The sequence below is a fragment of the Bidens hawaiensis genome, unplaced genomic scaffold (genome assembly GCF_021521415.1).
Source record: "Bidens hawaiensis isolate Kalapana, Puna unplaced genomic scaffold, B.hawaiensis_p1.1 tig00050655_1, whole genome shotgun sequence".
NCBI classification, from domain to species: Eukaryota; Viridiplantae; Streptophyta; class Magnoliopsida; order Asterales; family Asteraceae; genus Bidens; species Bidens hawaiensis.
Window position 1 is genome coordinate 79,560 of NW_027499078.1, and position 16,922 is coordinate 96,481.

Here is a 16,922-nt window from a genome sequence, read left to right on the forward strand (position 1 = left end):
ATGGAGATCATGAAGATTGTGCACCGGTGGAGATATGATGAAGATGGTGCTCGCCGGAAACCTGCAACTCGATTTTCCGGCACGCAGGTGATCCCAGAAGGAGGCTGGGTGAGACACTGGTGGTGGCGGGGGGTGGGGGTTGCGGGTTTGGGGCGGTTGAATGATGGATATGGTGTTCGCCGGAAACCTACAACTCGCCAGAAAACTCAAATTCATATGTGAAGCTCGGTGAAATGATGGATATGGTGTTATGAAAGACGAGATAGCCGGAAAACTCAAATTCTCCAGAAAAAATGAGGTCGCCGGAAAAACGAGGTCGCCGGAAAAACGAGGTCACCGGAAATGGAGGTTGTGTGTTAAAATAAAATTTATGTTTTACCCCCTCAACTAATTTGAATGGCATTTTTAGTCCAAAACATTAACGAGGTTAGTGTTCATTTAGAAGGGGAGTGGTACAAGAAAATATGATGAAAGTTGAGAGTGGTGGGTGACAAATCAAAAGTTGGGAGTATTATCTACCAATGCAGGAAAATTGGGAGTATTAAAAACCAATATCCCTATTTAAAACAAAGAGACATATAAATTTAAAAATAAAAAGTACATTAAACTTAAAATAAAAAAAAATACATTAAACTTAAAATAAAAAAAGTACATTAAACTTAAACTTGAAATAAAAAAATACATTAAACTTAGAATAAAAAAATATACATTAAACTTATTCTTTGATAGACTTTAGATGTGCAACTAAATCATTTAAAGTGCGTTACGGAGTGTTTTGCACTTTTTCTACGTAAGTCCATGAACCTTTGTAAGCGTTGTTCGAAATCGAGTGGCGCTCCATGAATTCCTGGTTCTATTTCTTCCTCATCATCATCCGACCACTCGGTAATGACGTTTCCTCCATCTTTTACAATCATGTTGTGCAATATAATACAAGCGTACATGATGTCGGTTATTATTTTAAGGCTCCACAATCTTGTTGGCCCTTGTTGATGTGCCATCGAGCTTGGAGGACACCAAACGCTCTCTTAACATCCTTTATGTCCGACTAGTGACGTCCTTTCTTACTTCTCCGGCTCTTGTGGAAGTGAGAATCTTTTTACAAGTGTGGCCCATTCAAGATAGATGCTGTCTGCTAGATAGTCTCCCTTGTTGTATATTTTTCCATTAGCAGTAAAAATGCACAACCATGCATTACCATCTAACACGTTTTTGAATATTGGTGAGTGATTAATGACATTGATGTCGTCGTTTGATCTTGAAACTCCAAAATAAGTGAAGAAACGTGGATCTACTCACTGGTAGCAGATCTACTTTCCTCAGGTGTGATTATACTATTTCACCGATGGTTCTTCTGGGTCTGTGTTCTTCCACCTACAAAATGAACAGCGCCGTTACATACCCCTCAGAAAGGAACAGGGGGTCCTCTTTGGGGTAACCCTCCGGCGTGAGAATCAGTATATTTGTGGAGAAGATAATAATGTGTGTCAGAGAATCTCAAGAGTATTGCTGAATAGCTGAATACCCTCTGATTGTGAGACTGTCTGTTTGTATGTAACTGACTGTGAGTGAATGTGATTCAATATGATTGAATGTGATATCACTGCTTGTAACTGTCAATGATTGAGTGTGAATGTGTCATCAAAGTGGAGTTGATGCTGTATTTATAGTGCTAGGGTTACCACCGGTTGGGCTCAACCTCGTTGGCTTCCTCCAATCGCACTGCGCCACATGTCCTCTGGGACACCTGGCGCTTTCTCGTTGGTTGTAATCACGTGGTAACACATGTGTCATGCTGAGTTGTCGACCTTTCATTTGGCAGCTGTCAACATCAGCATATTCTTACTCCTTAAAAAGATGCCTTCTGGAAGGTTGTCTGACGTGCACAATCAAGGTTGCCCTAATCCTGATTTGGATAAGGACGAGGTTGATTATGCGCACGTGTGATATGCGCCCATCCTGAGGATGCGCGAGGTCTTCTCTTTATTCTCACGCGCAGATATTTCATGCGCAGATGTGATATGCACGAGCATGTGATATGCGCCGCGCGCTGATGCGCTGCGCGCATATGTGATGCGCGAGCATGTGTGTCTGGGCAGATGTGATATGCACGAGCATGTGATATGCGTCGCGCGCTGATACGCCGCGCGCATATGTGATGCGCGAGCATATGTGTGCCTCGGCACATGATGCCTGAGCATGTTTTGTATGCGCCATGCGCATAGGTTTTGGCTTTGTGCCTTCATAATGTCTTTATCTTGTGGGTTGACCCGCCTTGCTCGGTGTTGAGGCGGGTACATACCTCTTCAAGCCCCCCCAGTCTAATGTGTGTCTTATCTCGCGCGAGCGCGGTAAGATGGATATTAGACTTACTGATTTGGTCTTTTAAAGGGGTTTTGTCGTTTTATTGGTTGTTTCCATCGTTGCGCGAAGTTCTATCCATTTGGTTGAAAACGAAGGGTTGAAAACGAAGGGTCCGAACACGTGGTTAGTTGGTGGTGATGTGCGCCGTAAACATGTCAGACGTTTCGTGTGCTCGAGGTGCTACAGTTGCCTTTCACGTCCCCTCACACAGCTGTCTTGAACACGTGTCGCGCTCGCATTGGTTAGCACCTGCGAGTGGGGGCGCGTCTCTGCTCCGTGGCAGGTCCGTTACGTTTTTATGTCCCCTCAACAGTGTTAGGGACACGTGCCGCGCCCTCGTTGGCTTACACCTGCGAGTGGGGGCGCGTGAAATCCCATCAGTTACCACTTTTCTCTCTCCTGGGCCTATAAAAGCAGGCCCTTAGGAAATTTTTATCTTCATCTTCATTGTTGCAAATTTTCGATTTTCTGCCTTTCATATTCTGAATTGGGTGTATTCATCTTTTCGATTTTTCGATTATCTGCTGCTGCAGTTGTATGTCTGATAGTTCAGACTCGTCTAGCCCCTCAATCACCTCTGTTGCCTCTCGAAGACGCCGTGTGAAGTCTGTGGTGATGTCGACATTGAAGCAAAAGGGGAAAGGGAAGAGGGTTGTTGAGACCACATCGGAGGAAGTAGGGAGGACCAAGGCCACCAAAAGGTGGAATGAAATCCTCTGCAAATTGAAGCAGGCCGATCTCGACAACCTCATCGCCTCTCAGGGCTTTCCCACCCTGTTTGGCTGCATGTTGCCTAGGTCCGGGCAAACGGCGGCGGACCCGCCTGCCGGCTATATATCCCTATATAGCCACTTTTTCACCCACTGCAACCTTCGTCTCCCGATGACAAGGTTTGTGGGTGCACTGCTGAAGTTCTATGGGATTCATATATCCCAAGTCCATCCGTTTGGACTCGTGCGCGTGACTCACTTTGAGTTCATGTGCAAATCCCAGCGCGAGGAACCCACTCCTCGGCGCTTTCAATATTTTTACAAGCCCAAGATCCAGGACAATTGGATCTCTTTCATTCCTCGCAGTCAGAAGGTGAAGTGCTCCACTGTTTCATTCAAGAGCCTTCATGACTGGTCTGAGAGGTTCTTTTACATAAGGGCTGGTGTGATCCCCATCCGTATGACCATGCGCTCTATCTCTTCTGCGCCTGCGGATGAGGGTGTCCTCAAGAACCCAACTGGCGCCTGGGTTAAGAAACTGACCGCCGAACCATCCCCCGCGAAGAAAATTTGCGAGGAGGCGCTGGTGGGGGTCGGCATGAGTAAGCTTTGGGCCGACAGCGCGCTTGAGCCCGTTATCCAAGTCGACGGGTTGTGTAAGTTTATTTCATTGCTTTATTTATTTTTTCTGCGCGAACATAATTCTTTTGCTGATATCACTTGACTTGTTTTTGCGCAGTCACCAAGGATTATGTCCTTACCGCTTATGATGAACAAGTGGAGGGTGGCTCCGTCGCGCTTGGCGCTGGGGAAGTTGGTTTCCCAGATCGCTTCGATGACATGTTCATCCCAGTGGATCTGGAATTTGACTTTGACAGTGACGCGCCTGGTAAGCCTTCGCACTTATGCTCATTCCTTTAGAATACCCAAGTTTATTAACAGTTCTGTTGGTTGTTTTTGCAGATGCGCTTGAAAACTACGAGCTGGAGCTCGCGGAAGAGGAGGATGAGGAAGAGGAGGCGCCCTTACTAAAGCGCAAAACTAAGGGGAAATCTGGCGCAGGGGCCAGTAAGAAACAGAAGAAAAATGACACCCCTGTTGCTCATCCCCATGCTCAAACGAAGGGACCTAAGGAAACCCAGGTGTTTACCACCAAGGTTTCTTTAGCTTCCCTGCCTGTGAGAGTGGGCAGACCTCCTGTCCACTTGAGGTATGGTGGCGTCACCTCCTCCGTTCGCGCGGCTGAAGAGAGAAGCAGTGCCGCGCCTGCAACAGGTACACTTTGTTTTTCTTCATCTGGCTGAATTGTTATTAAACCTTTGCTCCTTTGAATGTTTGCAGAACCGGCGACGGTAGCAGATCAGCCACAGGCGCCACAAGGTGCTGAGGCTGCGCCTGGGGCTGCTTCGGAGTCCCCTGTTCTACCCTCTGAAAAGGGTAGAATGAACTTTATGGCGATGTTCGCCGCGCGAACAGAATTGCGCCAAGGTATGTTTTGCGCACTTGTCTTCTTTATTTTTCTTTTGGATTCAGTCATAAACCATTTTTCCTTGTTGATTTGTTCATAGGAGTTGTAGCTGGCGTACAAGTTGCTGGCGACACTCCTGGCGCCGTTGGCGGCGCCGCTGGTTCTGGTCCTGCTCCTGCTAGTGCTGATTCTCCTCTTATTGGGGTTACAAAGGAGCAGGAAGCCGTATTGCGCGCCGAACTGGCGGTGTCGAGACCTCCCTCGCCTCCTCCTACGCGCAGCCCTCTCCGCGAGGCTGGTTTGGAGCCCCCCAGGTCGCAGGAGAAGAGGCCTATTCAAGAAGATGAGGAGGATGAGGGGGCTCAAGCTGAGGACTCCTTGGGAGACCGCGCCAGCCCTGCGATGCCACGAGTCTTCGCAGCGCATACTTCTGGTGGGGCTGGCGCTGACTTTTCTGCTTCATCCCCGCAGGTATGTTTTAATTTGTTGCTCCGCTGCGCGTACCTCCATATAAGTATGTTTATGACTTAGAACATTTCTTGTGTTTTGTAGGAAGGTGACCACGTTTATCGCCCGAGATGGAATATTAATGAAGACAGTTCCTTCCAATCCATGGGCGTATGCGAGGACTTCTGGGCTCATGCCGTGCCTCCTACTGAAAGGAGGTATCAGGAGGAGCGCACCCGCGCTGACTTGCTCAACGATCACATTTTCGCTGGGTCAGCTTTCTTTGCTGCCTCCCAAGAGCTTCATCGCGATTATATTAAAGTACGCGATGCTCTTGTGGCAGCCCAGCAAGAGGCTAAGGTGGCTGCCTGGAACCTTTCTGATGCTCGCGCACGAGCTGAGAAACTCCAGGCGGAGCTCAGCGAAAACCGAGCAAGCGCCAACACCGCCTATATTAAGCGCGGGCATGAGCTCCAAGCTGCGCGGGAGAAGCAGCAGTTGGCGGAGGCCGAAGTTGCCAAGTACGCGCGTAGAGTGCGTGTCTTGGAACAGCAGGCTGAGGCGCGTGACCAAGCTATCGTCCAGAGTATCACTGAAAAATCATCACTGGAGAGCGAGGTTGCGCGCCTGAAGAGGGAGTTGGCGGCCGCGCAGGCCGATAGAGATGAGGCCTTGGCGACGGCGGCGTCCAGCCAGGAAGCACTTGGTGCTGCGCAGGCGGAGAAAGAAAAAATTTTGGCGGCAGCAGCGTCTGATAAAGAGGAGCTAAAAAAGACTAAGGAAACTGTTGAGTTATTAAACTCCCAGGTTCCTGTCCTCGAGACGTCTGTTGCTGGCCTCTCGCAGGATCGCCAATGGCTGGTGTCACAGGGCATAACTCGCTGCGCTTTGGCGATGAAATATTCCGCCGAGTTTCAGGCCCTTGTGATGGACTGCAATGCCGCCACGCGCTTGGTGGGCCGAGCTGAAGGGTTTACGGATGGGTATGAATATGGCATGTTGAAGAAGAACCCATCCGAGTACCCTTACAAGAGCGACGCGGCCTGCGCGGACATGGCCACGGTGGGGGAAAAGTATATGAATACTCCCATCCCCATTCTTATGCAGGTACCTTGACCTTAATGAGTTTTACTTGATTAATTTCCAAGTGTTTTGTACTCAATACTTTTCTATTGATTTTGCAGATAGCTGCGCTTGCTGACCAGCCCGACCTCGGCGCGCTAAAGAAGTTGCTCGATGAATGCGAGAGGGCTGGTAGCGATGATGGTGGCGCGGGGGATGTTGCCCCTGCCAGCGGCTCTGGCGCTGCGAATAAATCTGCTCCTGACACCGTCGTGATAGAAGACTCCAATGAGGAGGAAGAACTTGACTATGGTCAGTTCGGAGATGAGGAGCAGGCCGTGCCAGATGCCGCGGGAGATGATGAAGGTGATGAAGTGGCTGACGTCGACGTGGAGACTTGAGAAGCCCTTCATCAAATTTTATATATTTTATTTTTTTATACTTGTAATTTGTAACTCATCATACTTGTAAATTTCAATGCAATGGAATGAAACTTGTTTTCTCTTTTTCACATCTTGCGCATTTCCATTCATCTCTTCATGTTTGCTTGTATAGATATAAGATATGCTTGCACGTTAAAATAAGAACAAGGTTGTAAGGAAATTATTCACTTAACCATAGTCTTATTTTGTAAGTGGTTTCGCAGTATCTTGTTTATGCTGACATGCGCGATAACTTTTCACAATTCCTTTTTCGCGCGTCGTAGTTGCGCTGTTTTTACATGGAAGTATGAGTATTAGCCATTACATGTCAGCATGTGTTACTCAGATATCCACTATGATTCCGCGCGCGACCTCGACCTGAGACCTTAACAACTATGATTTGGCATGTACTTTGCCTTAGTTGTGTTTAAGGATTTTTATGATCAGGCTGCGCGTGATGTAAGATGGATGTTTGTGAGTGTTTTGAGCTAAGGCTCTTTGTTTTGGGCTAAGGCCCTGACGTTTTTAGAGTTAAGACTCATTAACGTGTTTGAGCTAAGGCTCGTAAGTTTGGGCTAAGGCCCTGGCGTTTTAGAGTTAAGACTTGTTAACGCGTTTGAGCTAAGGCTCGCGCATGTATGTTTTACTTCGCTTTATTTTGCTTTGAAGTCAATATAGTATTGTCATATTGCTCCAAATTAATAAAGGAAGTGTGAAACATGTATGCAAAGGTAATAGAACAAATATTGAAAGATTGCGCGAATCATCATTCATGATGGCTTAAAAGCCTTGATTACATATTTGAACATTTACATGAAGCATTTTCTAAGCTGTGCCGCGTTCCACGCGCGCGGTATCTTTTTTCCATTCAAATCTTTTAAAGTGTACGCGCCTTTCCCCAAATCTTCTGAAATTTGATAAGGTCCCTCCCAATTGGGGGACATTTTTCCTGGGGGTATCGCGCGGCTAGCTTCATTGTTTCGAAGGACAAAATCATTTTTCTTGAAGTGGCATTCTTTAACGCGCTGATTATAATATTTTTCCAGCTTTTTCTTGTATTTGGCTTCATTGATGATAGCCTCTTCTCTGCGCCCTTCAAGCAAGTTGAGGTCCAATCTTCTTTCGCGCTCGTTATCAGTCTTGCTCATCATGAATACCCTATGGGATGGGCATCCAATTTCTGCTGGGATCATAGCCTCTGTCCCATAGGTTAGGCTGAACGGGGATTCACCATTGCTAGTTTTGCTTAATGTCCTGTGCGCCCACAGGACATTAGGTAACTCTTCGACCCAAGAATGGGATTCTCCCTCCAATCTTTTCTTCAGCCCATTTAACAAACTTTGATTCGCGCGCTCCACTTGGCCATTCCCTTGAGGGTGGTAGACCGAAGTGAAGATTTGGTTGATTTGCAATTCTTTGAGCCAGCTGGAGATCTTCCTGTCAGTGAATTGTTTGCCATTGTCGCTCACAATTTCCATAGGAAGGCCAAAACGGCAAATGATGTGGCTCCAGATAAATTGCTTCATCGCCTCAGCTGTGATTTTTGCTAGTGGCTTGGCCTCAACCCATTTTGTGAAATAGTCTATCGCCACTACCAAAAATTTCACTCGCCCTTGCGCTTGCGGCAGGGGCCCCACAATATCAATGGCCCATTTGTGGAAAGGCCATGCGGAGGTCACTGGAATCAAGTTGTTCTTTGGACGCATGGTGTTTGGTGCGTAGCTCTGACATGCCTTGCATTTTTGGATTTCTTTTAGCGCATCCAAGTACATGCCTGGCCAATAGTAGCCTGCGCTCATTGCCTTGGCAACCACCATGCGCGGGCCAGCGTGTATTCCGCAGATTACTTCATGAATCTCCCTAATCACATAGCTTGCTTCTTCAGCATCCAGGCATTTCATGAGCGGTCCAAGATAAGAGCGCCGATATACTGTACCATCAAGTAGTTCATAGTTCTGCGCCTTGTGTCTTATCTTTCTCGCCTGTGCGCGATCGTCCGGTAACTTCCCCTCATTCAGGAATTCCATTATTGGAGTTACCCAGGATGAAGGGGTTGTATGAATTACAAGGACAGATTGCGTCTGCACTGACGGGCTGCTCATCACTTCCACCCTGACATCTTTGCCAAAGTGATCAAAATTAGTTGAAGCCATCTTACTCAACGCGTCAGCAGACTTATTTTCGCTGCGCGAGATGTGTATGATTCTGAAGAAGTCAAACTGCTCGACGAGCTTTTTTGCCTGCTCTAGATATAGAGGCATTGTGTTCTCCTTGGCGTCATAAAGGCCGTTGACCTGAGCTGCTACCAAGTAAGAATCAACATGAGCCTCTAGTCTTTTAACTCCAAACTTGCGCGCAATGCGCAGACCAGCCAGCAGGGCTTCATACTCAGCCTCATTGTTGGTACTCTTGAAGTCCAACCTAATAGCATAAGTATATTCATGATTATCAGGGTCCACCAGTTTGAGGCCTGCGCCGGACCCTTCGTTGTTGGAGGCTCCATCAGTGAATAGCCTCCAAACATCTTCTTCATCATTTGCTCGCGGAGGGTCTACCTCGCGCTGAGCTTCTTCAATCTTTCCCTCTGGGATTTCCGTGATGAAATCCGCTAAAACTTGACCCTTTATTGCTGGACGGGGCTTATAGGTGATCGTGTGTTCACCTAATTCCAGCGCCCACTTTGTCAGCCTTCCGGATAGCGCAGGACGTCGCAAGACTTGCTGGATGTTGTAACCAGTCAGAACTTCAATAGGATGACCATTGAAGTATCTATGGAGCTTGCGCGACGCGTGTGTTAATGACAAAACTAACTTTTCCATGATGGAATAGCGCGTCTCAGGGTCTGTGAGCACCCGACTCACATAGTATATTGGCGTTTGGATCCCCTTGCGATCCACCAATAATACTGCGCCGATGGCGCGATCTCCAGCTGACAAGTACAATGTAAGGGTTTCGCCAGGAAGTGGAGCTGTGAGCGCGGGCAGCTTTATGAGACATTCTTTTATCTCAGTGAAAGCTTGCTCAGCCTCAGGCGTCCACTTGAATTGGCTCTTCTTCAAGCAGTTTCTCAAAGTGTTAACGAATGGAGTAGATTTGCTGGCGTGGTTCGCTAGGAACCTGTTGATTGACACCAGTCTACCATTCAGCTTCTGAACCTCTTTCATGGTGGATGGTGAAGGCATGTCAAGGATGGCTTCCACCTTTTCAGGGTTCACCTTGAAACCATCCTTAGTGACCATTACACCAAGAAATTTCCCCTCTTCCGCGCCAAAAGTACATTTGCTCGGGTTGAGCTTCATGTTAACTTCCGTTAGGCGCTGAAGAGTTTCCTCGATGTCTTTGAGCATTTGTCTCTCCTCCCTGCTCTTGATCACCAAATCATCAACGTAGACTTCTAGATTTCTTCCGATTTGTTCACTGAAAACCGAATCCATAAGTCTCTGATAGGTTGCGCCTGCATTCTTTAAACTAAAGGGCATTTTTGTGTAACAAAAAACACCCTTGTCGGTTCTGAAGGCAGTCTTGTCTTCGTCCTGTGGTGCCATTTGAATCTGGTGATAGCCTTTGTAGGCATCCAGGAAACATTTGAGCTTGAATGGCGCCACGGAGTCCACCTTTGCGTCGATGTTTGGGAGGGGGTAACAGTCTTTCGGACATGCTTTGTTGAGGTCCTTAAAGTCAATACACATCCTCCATGACCCGTTGCTTTTCTTTACCATCACAGGATTGGCTACCCACGTCTGGTATCGGATCGGGCGGATGATGTTTGCGCGTAACAGGTCCTCAACTTGCTCATTCATGGCCTTCGCCTTTTCATCCCCCATGATTCTCTTTTTCTGAGCAATTGGCTCCACCGACTTGAACGTGTTAAGAGAATGTTGCGCCAAGTCTCGCGGGACCCCAGTCATATCGAAGTGTTGCCACGCGAAGACCGACGTGTATTTTGTGAGCAACCTTTTCATTCTCAATCTCGTTTCATCTGAAATGGTAGCGCCAATTGTGACCGTTTGCTCGGGGAATTTTGGGTTTAAAATCCACTTCTCTGGCGCATTGTCCGCCATTTGAAGTTTCATTCTCCCCTCCCGCGGCGTACTTGTCACTGCGCACAAATGATCGCGATAAACAAATGTTACGCCCGTTGGTGTAGGAAACCCCAAAGCGCCGTGCGCTGGCGACGGTACAGCATTAAATTGGGCGATCGTTCCCCTACCCAGGATCATATTGTGGCATGACGTGGTAGGCAAGACCAAGAAGTTGACAACTTCTGCTCGCTTGTGCTCATCATCCCCCATAGTCAATTCAAACTGAATCTGGCCCAGTGGATGGATGATTTCATTTGAAACACCACAGATTGGTGCGTTCACAATTTCGAGCCGCGCTTGGTCTGCCGGGTCTAACTTTCTGAAACACTGCTCATACATAATGTCAGATTCGCTTCCAGTGTCCACCAGGACCTTTGACACTTCGTAATGAGCAATGTGTGTGGTGATGACGAGAGGACTGCTTATTGAAGGGCCTCCCTTATTCTTGGGAAGATGACTTGCTGCTCGCGCCAATCTCCGTGGATTTGCGCGCTTCTCTTTTTTGACGTCTGCCCTTGTCGTCCCCCCTCAGCCACACAGATTCTTTTGTATTTCTTGCTGGCAGAGGCTCCTTCCGGTTGCTCATCTTCTATTCTTTGATTTTTCACCAAGTGAGCCAGCCTGCCTGACTTTACATCCTTCTCGATCGCATCCTTTAAATGATGGCATGCGTCGGTGTTGTGGCCCGGGGACCTGTGAAATTCACAATATTTGCCACTGTTTTGCGGTCCCTTGTAGTGTAGCTGCTTGGGGGGCTTGAATTGGACATTCTCAGTACTTAACACCTGTGAAGGTGTTTTAGTGAGGGGTGTCCATATTCTTGGCAGAGGTCTGCTAGGATCTCTGCCGCCCTCCCTCTTGTCACCCTCCCCGCGATTACGAACTTCTTTTTGGGGCTGGGGTGAGGTTGGTTGCGCTTGTTTTTCCGCGGAAGAAAAACTTGTTGGCTGCAACCTGGACCATACAGAGTTCTGTTTGGCCCTCTTCTCTTTGCTGCGCGGTGATTCTGCCTGATGCGCTCTTTCTCTTGCCCTATCTTGGGCAATCTGTTTCTCATTTCTCGCGAAAACTCGCGATGCCTCCATTAACTTGGCCCACGTGGTGGGCATACCATCTTTGCTTACGAGAGCCCGGCGGAGTTGATCACTGCGCGCGCCTTGTATAAAGGCCACGCGCAGGAGCTGCTCAGTTATACCCCCGATTGCCAGGGATTCCTGATTGAAACGAGTGATGTAATCTTCAATCGTTTCATCATTCCTGCGTATGCAGTGCATGATGTCATCAGGATCGCGTGTGCCTGCGCTACTGTACGAAGTGGGCTTGGAACTTTTCTAATAGTTCCTCGAACCCATCAATTTGCCATGTCGGCAAGCTCTCGAACCATACCCGCGCTGCGCCCGTGAGGCAGCGAGCAAACATATGACACCATGTTGGCATCGTCCAGCTCTCTAGGTTTCCCGTGTTATAGAAACCTTGCAAAAAGTCATCTGGATCTGTTGTGCCATCATATTTGCCCAGACCACTTGGCATCTTTGTCTTGTGCTGGATGGGAGCCTGCGCGATGCGCGCAGTAAACTTTGAGTGTTTTACCAGGATGGCTGGTCTGTAGGGCGTGGTTACGTCCACTTGCCCTCTGACCGGTGGGCTGTACGGCATGTGCAGATCCAGATCTGCTCTGGTTCCAGGCACCATGTTCACAGGCGCGCGGAGCTGTGAGCCTCCTGCATGAGTATCCCGTGTCTTCCTCATGCTATGCACTTCTTCATCACTGAACTCAGTGTGTGCAGTGTGAATAGAATGCCCTTCTTCCGGCGCGCGCGGCCTTTTTGTAGTCTGTTTATCAAACGCTTGCCTTTGTGTTTGGTCGGCTAGCTTCTTCTGTTTGACCATTTCAGTGTACTTTTCCATCAGACGCCGCTGCTCGTTTATGAGCCATTCATTCGGATCATTTGTTTCTTCTTCTGGACCCATTGGTCCTTTCAGTTTCGCGCCGGCCATATTTTGTAACGTGAGATCGTCTGGAGGAGTTTCAGTCTGGCCGTGAGGGGTTGTGACGAAGGGACGGTTGCTGGTGGTGCGCGTAGAATCACGCGGAACCCTCAGAACCTGCTGTCCGTCGTTAACACCCTCACGTTCAATATCCTTCAGAGCTTGATCAACGTTACGAACTCCAGAAACCATGGTGATTGATTTTTTTTTTTTTTATAGATCTGATGAGATCTGATTGCCGTTTGTAACAGTGGATGGCGCCAATGAAGAAACGTGGATCTACTCACTGGTAGCAGATCTACTTTCCTCGGGTGTGATTATACTATTTCACCGATGGTTCTTCTGGGTCTGTGTTCTTCCACCTACAAAATGAACAGCGCCGTTACTTACCCCTCAGAAAGGGACAGAGGGGTCCTCTTTGGGGTAACCCTCCGGCGTGAGAATCAGTATATTTGTGGAGAAGATAATAATGTGTGTCAGAGAATCTCAAGAGTATTGCTGAATAGCTGAATACCCTCTGATTGTGAGACTGTCTGTTTGTATGTAACTGACTGTGAGTGAATGTGATTCAATATGATTGAATGTGATATCACTGCTTGTAACTGTCAATGATTGAGTGTGAATGTGTCATCAAAGTGGAGTTGATGCTGTATTTATAGTGCTAGGGTTACCACCGGTTGGGCTCAACCTCGTTGGCTTCCTCCAATCGCACTGCGCCACATGTCCTCTGGGACACCTGGCGCTTTCTCGTTGGTTGTAATCACGTGGTAACACATGTGTCATGCTGAGTTGTCGACCTTTCATTTGGCAGCTGTCAACATCAGCATATTCTTACTCCTTAAAAAGATGCCTTCTGGAAGGTTGTCTGACGTGCACAATCAAGGTTGCCCTAATCCTGATTTGGATAAGGACGAGGTTGATTATGCGCACGTGTGATATGCGCCCATCCTGAGGATGCGCGAGGTCTTCTCTTTATTCTCACGCGCAGATATTTCATGCGCAGATGTGATATGCACGAGCATGTGATATGCGCCGCGCGCTGATGCGCTGCGCGCATATGTGATGCGCGAGCATGTGTGTCTGGGCAGATGTGATATGCACGAGCATGTGATATGCGCCGCGCGCTGATGCGCCGCGCGCATATGTGATGCGCGAGCATATGTGTGCCTGGGCACATGATGCCTGAGCATGTTTTGTATGCGCCATGCGCATAGGTTTTGGCTTTGTGCCTTCATAATGTCTTTATCTTGTGGGTTGACCCGCCTTGCTCGGTGTTGAGGCGGGTACATACCTCTTCAATAAGCATGCCAAATCCAAAGGTCATGCGAGGGAACCTCCTCAAGCATTATGATGGAAATGCTTTGTCACCTCGTGTATATTGCCATTTCCTAGCAACCAGGCCCAGCGCATAGAATTAATTTTTCTTAACATGTCAGGTTGAATGCGCTTCCCGTAATCATTGGATATCACTTTCGTTAGGCCTCTAATATATTATTTAAAATATAATTCGATAACATGCCTGCAAAAAATTCGATGGTAATAAATTTACCGATCCATATGTATTCATTGGTATAGTCAGCTACTGGCATAGCATGTCGTAAGCCAACTGACACATGACACATGTGCATTTCTGGATGGGGGAAAGCAATCCAACAACATCTACTCTTTGTTGATAGTATTGATAGTATGCTGAGAAATCGTTCACAATTCTCATGAATAGTGTATGGTGCATCATGAACCGACGTCTAAAGTAGCTATCTGGGAACGCGAGATAATCATAAAAATATTCATTCCATAGACGAGTGTGTCCATTTTCACGACCCATGTTTATTTCTTTGTATTTACTCTTTCTATGTGCAGAACATGAACCTTGTTGCCCGGAACTTGACCCTTCTTACTGCTTCACAACAAATACATTTTTTTGGCGTCATCGGACATCAACTCCTGGTAAAAACTCGTGGTGACATTAAGTATATGTGATTCGATCGTAAGATGAATAACATGATTTAGAGACGAAAATTGTGGGGCTTCATTATCACGCCCGCTCCATGGGCCTAGGCATGTGACCATAGTCGGTACCTATTTATAAATATATAAAAGTTTGTGCTGCGTAGAGGAAATATTTTAAAATATTATTAACAATTTAGGGAGTTAAATAGCCGATATTTTCTTACAAAAGTTTAGCTGAAAAAATGTAATTAATTTACATCCATTTACTTAATAGAAACAAACTGAGCCATTAGATGCTTCTAACGGCTAACACCTCCATCTAATCGCATGTCCTTCTAATTATATGTAAAACAATTTTATAAAACACGCCAGGGACAAATGCTAGTGAACACATTAACTCTAAATCATTTATGTAAGCCTTTAGTTAATACTCGAAACAAATCAGTGGTCATATAGACATGCGTACTAATTATATGCACATAGTCAAGCCCTAATGACCCTGTAGATTGGCTCAATGAGTAGGAGCGTGATGGTATGCGTGGTAGGTATGCCTACCCTCTGCCCATATATCTATGGATCCAGACATACATATAACTAGCATGAAATCCAGTAGATACTAAAGTTGAAGGATCTGTAATCCCATGCAAACTTTTGTGTAAACGACTCGTTTAAAGAGTTTATAAAGTGTAAGTGTATTTAACTTTATTATGATGATCAATTGAACAAATATATGCTTTGATGAGTTACCTCGAACCTATAGTACGAGAATAACTTTGTATAAATATCTAGGTCGAATAATCTAGCTTCAAACATTTAGTCTGAACTTTATAGCTTTAGACATTGATAAAACATTTGTCTTTGTATAATAGTTAGACATGTAGTCGTTCTGCTTATTTACAATTATGTGTTACTTGTCTTCTTCATGAAGAAACGTCTATTTTATAAATATCTTTCTTATAATGATTGATGTTTCTTCTTTTACAAGGAACGTCATCTAATTATAAACTTTGTATATAAAACTTTACATTCTTAGTCATGAAGAAACACTTAATTAATAAATCTTTATTCATGAAAAGCTAAATATATATTTAAAAACTTTCCAAGGCAATTATAAGTATCAACTTTTATATCGAAAATAAGGCAAGCGGGACAACAAACTACACTGTTAGCCTCAATTTTTTAATAGAAAAACTAAGTCTTTTGCAAACTACATTTATATATCTTAATATCATAACATTACTATGCGTGACAAGTGGAACATAATTAAAGAGCTCCACAACCTCAGACGCAAGGATACCAAAAGTATAAAAGCAAAGAGTATAAATATGTGTTAATTATCTATGCATGTTTTCTTGTGTTTGGTCACTTTGAATGAAGCATCTTTTAAAGTAGCCTGACTCACTTTAAAAACACTACTCCTGAATCCCATAAGAGAAGAAACCCCTGTTAGATCCTTACACATATGTTTCCATTCTATCTTTCTAAAGACCAAAATGCAAACTAGTCTAAGTTGATCTTTCTTTCCAAAGGGTAGTTTAAGAAGTTCACATGTGTCCTTTTTTGCATAAATTTCGGCACACTAAATATGTTAAAAAGAATGTCCCTAATCAAATCGTGTCGGTACTCAAAACCCAGAAGCTCTCTAGATTGTATGGCATGCTCTTTAAAGACGTCCAAACAAGCCTTGCAACAAATTGGACATATCTCATCAACCGAAAATAAGAGAAGGATTATGAGCGAGACTTAATGATAGTACTATTTATTTGCTAATATAAATCATTCCCAATGACTTCATATCATCCTGTGTTGGTTCTTGTTAGGTTTTGTTAGTTGTATAATCATTTAATTACTACTTCCTAATCTAACAATATCACAAACTTGTGTTTTATGCATTAATTTACCAACAAACTCTTCCTTACTCGAGACACCAACAACCAAAGTGACGATAACATAGAACCAAGTTGTCTATCCACTACATTCATTCATGTTATAGATGTTATAAGATTACATCATTTATCTTATGTAAATGTTCAATTTTTCTTATGCTTTGAACCATAAGTATCTTAGGTCTAAGAATAATTTAAATAGCCTTGTTGATATGCATTTATCAATGTGATCCATTAGGTGACGTATTTTGATGCATCTTTAAGTTATATTCATCTCTTTTATAATTACTATTTCACTTTAACTCCAAACATGTTAATTCTTAAAAACAACAAACAGTTATGCAATAGTTCATCTCCATGCATCAAAATATAAGTGTGCTATTTATTTCTGTTGTAAACTATTCAAAGCAATGCTTTCATACTTATCACGACTTTTGATTAGGTATCTCTCCTATGAATGCTCTAAACTAACAAGAGCAAGTTTGTACATACAAAAAAACAAGAGATCTAGCCTAGGCTTGGGTGTGTATTTAACTGTGTAA